The sequence below is a fragment of the Apium graveolens genome, chromosome 1 (assembly GCF_009905375.1).
Source record: "Apium graveolens cultivar Ventura chromosome 1, ASM990537v1, whole genome shotgun sequence".
NCBI classification, from domain to species: Eukaryota; Viridiplantae; Streptophyta; class Magnoliopsida; order Apiales; family Apiaceae; genus Apium; species Apium graveolens.
In genome coordinates this window covers 89,950,110-89,955,364 of record NC_133647.1, presented here as the reverse complement: position 1 = coordinate 89,955,364, position 5,255 = coordinate 89,950,110, and positions in this window count along the sequence as shown.

The following is a 5,255-nucleotide window of genomic DNA, read 5'->3' as shown; positions in this document are numbered from 1 at the left end:
GTATGGTGGAGTAACTTCATGAACTATGTCATTGTTTGCACAAAATTCATTAAAAGCATTACTCGTATACTCACCACCTCTATCAGATCTCAATCTTTTAAGTAACTTACTAGTTTATTTTTCTACTTCAGTTTTATATATAATGAATTTACTAAGTGCTTCATCCTTATGTCTAAGTAAATAAACATAACAGTATCTACTACTATCATCTATAAAAGTAATGAAGTATCTAAACTGGTCCTTGGTCAACACACCACCAAATTCATAAATATCAGTGTGTACTAAATCTAACAAGTCTGAATCCCTAACAACGTTATGAAAAGGTTTCCTTATCTGTTTAGCAGACACACATACTTGACATTTAGAATTCTTTTCTATGGTATATTTTGGAATCAACTCTAAGTTCATCATGTTCTTAAGAGCACCAAAGTTTAAATGACCTAGTCTAGCATGCCAAATATTTGAGGACTCAATACAGTTAACAGTAGGAATAACATTATTATTCAAATTTCCCAAAACGGGATCCGCATTAATAACAAATAAACCATTTGACAAGTAACCCTTGCCAAAGAATGTACCAGTGTGAATAAGAACTACTTTATTACACTTGAACGAAATTTCAAAACCACTAGAAACTAAACAGCTTCCACTTATTATATTTCTACGCATGTTGGGAACATGATGCACTCTCGTCAGAGATAGAATACGTCCTGAAGGGAACTTCAGATCCATGTTTCCAACTCCATGTACTTGAGCAACACTAGCATTCCCCATCTTCACAGTCAGGCTATGACTCTGTTGATAAGATACAAATAAACTAATATCATCACAAATATGTACATTAGCTCCAGTATCTATGAACCATTCATTTGACAGATAGGTAGAAAATATCACAGGGTTGTAGGATACATACCGGTCAATGTCGGTTTCAGAAGCCGTAGCCTCACCAACGACCATGTTCACTACAGGCCCACTTGCGGTTCCAAGCACAACATTTGCTTGCGCTACCTCGGTTTTCTTCGCTTTCTTCGTAGGGCAGTCCTTACTCCAGTGCCCAACCTGTCCACAAGACCAGCATGGTTTGTTTGCCTTGGGTTTCTTGGCCTTGTCCTTGTCACTCTTAGGTTTATTACTATTAGCTTTCTTAGCAAAAGCCTTCCTCTTTTGTCCTACAGTTGCTATGTTTACCTTCGAGGTACCGTTTTCAGTTGGCATCACATGTCCCTGTTTGGACTTGTGCTGTTCTTGCACCGAGATGTCCAGCATAAGGTTGGTCCAGGTGATCTCTCCTTTCTGTCTTTTCAGGGAGAGAGAGAACTCTTCCCAAGACTTCGGGAGTTTTTCAATCACACTCATCACCTTGAACTTCTCCGGGAGATTCATTCCAGACTCCTTCAAAGCATGCACTATCATCTCGAACTCATGCACCTGCTCAGTCATGGACTTATTGTCCACCATCTTGAACTCGAGGAACCTTGCCACAGAATACTTTTCTAGACCTTGTGAGTCAGTATTATGTGTCTGGTCCAGCTTCTCCCATAAGAGTTTTGCAGAGTAGGCATCAGAAGAATAGACATCAAACAAAGTGTTTGTTAGTGCCGCCAGAATGGCCACTCTAGCCACTCCATCCTTCTCAGCCCACTTCGCAAAAGCCTTAACTGTGTCAGCCTTCTCTTGATCCACTACTGGTTTCTCATATTCCACAACCGGCCACAGACCCTTTATAGTCAGCCACAACTTCATCCTTTTCTGCCAGCGAGAAAAGCCAATGCCACCGTTGAATTTCTCCGGTAAACCGGTTAGTTCAACAGCCTGTGGGAAACTATATGTGGTCCAATCAATGGCCCCAGCAGTTGCACCCGAACTGCTACCACCACCAACGATAACCTCACTTTCGTTAACCATTATGCTAAATTCTATATAACTTATATTCTCTTCAAGAATGTTGTAAAACTCACTAACAAATATAGCAACATAGAAGCAAGTGTATAAAGAATTTAACAAGTTTAGGCCAAGACCACAGTTAACAAAACAAAACATGCAGGTAAACAAAATCAGTAACTGAAATAACGTAGAGAGAAAGAAAGATGTACCCGAAACCATAGCTTTTAACAGTGAATGAAATACAGGTTCACAGATACAAAATACCAACAAAAAATGATCACAGCTGAGTCACCAGGCCTTGCTCGAAGTCCTGGCTGCTCTTGAAGAGAATATTTCCCCTACCTGCTGCGTTTGGGATGCGCACAATATCTCCACCAGGATAAAACAGCTCGGAGTTTATGTTAACAGCAACAACAAAAGCTCCACTTCGACCAGCACCTCAGTCGCCGGAAAATATCAGCACTTCAGGACTTGTGGGAGAGAAATGCAGAGAGGTTGAAGAGAAGAGAAGAGAATGTAGTATGTGTTATTTTATTAATTCAGTTTAGTCTCTATTTATAGGAGAGGAAAAATGAAACTGTCCACACTCTTAATGTCTGAATTAAACTGCTTCATTAATGAAAAAATCAAAACTGATCAGATTTTGAATTCATTAATGAAAAAATCAAAACTGATCAGCTTTTGAATTTAAATTATTTATAACAGCTTTTCACATTAACACCCACATTATTATCAGAACTTAAGTTAAGTTCTGATTTGATTCATCAGTACTTAAGTTATGATATCGATAATCAGAACTTGTTAAGTTCTGATTTTATTCATCAGTTCTTAAGTTCTGATTCTGTTATCAGAACTTGTTACAGATCAGATTATTTGCAGGTTCAATATATTTAGACTAAGCCCACTAACAAAGTGACTTAGCCTATTTCAGTACCTAGCCCAATAATCCAGTCACCGATAAATAAATTCGAATTAAAATAATTCTCAAATAAATAAAATCCTCGCCCAGGTCGCCTCGCGTACGCGAGATGTCGAGACATTCGCCCAAATCGCCCTTCGACCCGACCCGACCCGGTCCGATGCGTGGCGGTGCGTGGCGGGGCGGGGCGCGCGTGTGTGCGCGCGTGAAGCACACAACAACACAATGGACCATCACACACCTTAGTAGTTGTATACTACTCATGTGGGTAATACCATATAAAGCACACAACCCCCTTTATTTATTTCAATGTGGGACAAACATTCTCAAATTTTTCCAAGCTTTTCCAAGCTACTTTCAACTCTCATTTCATATGGATTTCATTAAGAAAATTCTTAAAACCATACATGAAAATTTAAGTTCAAATATCATTGAACAATTTCGAATCATTAGATTTTAGGATTAACATCAAGAACATAATTAAATTAAGCTCTAAAATCCTAATTTTCTAACAATCCCCCACAAATCCATGCAGAAATGTGATCAATTTCCCATCATGACTTGTTTTTCAGAGTCGGTACCCTTCCGGGTTTGAACCCTCCTAATTCCTCTACTTCAATGGCTATCGGACTCAGATGGAATGTTTCACCTTGAATCTTAATCCGTTTAGTATAACCATATTCCATAGACGACGACAAGTCAAAGGTTATGGTGCCAATCTACGGCTTTGAGACATTAATGGTCATGTCTCGATCCTGTTCGTCGAATGCTTCAAGGATTAACCCTATCCTCTAATTGCGACCACACAATTACATTCGCTTAGCTGGGCATCTCCAGAGATATACTGCCTCTATCTCGTCAAATGACTTGATCCCATTCAGAGTTTTAACACTCTTGCTTTTCTGGCAATGTCAGTACCTTCTAGGTTTACAGGGGATAGACTCAGATACTATAGTATCATCTATGTAGCAAAGGTACTACCAACTCATCCTTACAGCTTGTTATTACCCATTGAATACACTTCGAGGGATCTCCTCTCATGTGTATTGGGTTCGCACTGTTGATGAATTATGATGGGTTGACAATCCCATCCCCAACCTTGACTTAAGGACCACTGCAGGTTCCAGTCCTTTAGTAAGAGGATCAGCTATATTATTCTGAGTTCCTATGAACTCTATAGCTATGATCCTATCAGTCACTAAACCCCTTATAGACTTGAGTCTAACTTGGATGTGTCTCTTAGTTTTAGCATTATGCTTTTTACTGCTAATCTTGTCGATAGTTGTTCGACTATCACAGTGAATAGCAATAGCAGGAAGCGGTCTGCTTACTACAGGTATTGCAGACATAAGTCCGTGTAATCATTCAGCCTCCGTCCCTGTGGCGTCAAGTGCACACAACTCAGCCTCAAAAGTAGACCGAGTAACAATAGTCTGTCTGCTTGACTTCCAGGATATTGCTCCACCAGCCAAGGTGAACACGTATCCAGTCACTCCATTGGAACCAGACTTCTTAGCTATCCAACTTGCATCACTGTACCCTTCAAGCACACCAGGAAATCTCCTGTAGTGTAAACTAAGGTATATTGTGCCTTTTAGATATCTAAGTACTCTATCAAGAGCATCCCAATGAGTTCTGTTTGGACAGCTTGTATATCTAGCCAATTTAGACACAGAATATGAAATATCTGGTCTAGTACAGTTAGCAAGATACTACAAGCTCCCAATAATCTGAGAATACCTTAACTGTGACACATGCACTCCTGAAGTATTCTTGACAAGGGAAACTTTTGAATCATAAGGTGTACTAGCGATTCTACACTGTGAATAACCATATTTCTCAAGTATAGATTTCTCTATATAATGAGATTGAGTCAAGGTTATTCCTTCAGTGGACTGAACCAGTTTGATTCCAAGAATCACACTTGCCTCACCCATATCCTTCATTTCAAAATGTCTTTTCAAGAATTCTTTAGTCTCGTTAATAATCTCAATATTGGTTCCAAACAATAAAATGTCATCCATATATAGGCACAAAATAATACACTCATTACCTTTAACTTTAGTGTAGACACACTTATCACTTTCATTAATCTTATAACTGAAAGGCAATATAGTTTCATCAAACTTTTTATGCCAATCTCTGGGAGCTTGTTTCAAGCCATAAATGGACTTGATCAACTTACATACTTTCCTTTCATTGCCTGATACAACAAATCCATCAGGCTGATCCATATAAATCTCTTCTTCAAGTTCACCATGAAGAAAAGCCGTCTTTACATCCATCTGATGGATGATAAGACCATGGACTGAAGCCAATGCTATAAGCATTCGGATTGTTACCATTCTTGCAACCGGAGAGTATGTATCAAAATAATCAATTCCTTCCTTTTGCTTAAAACCCTTAGCTACCAGTCTAGCTTTGTACTTATCTATTGAGCCGTCAGGGTTCA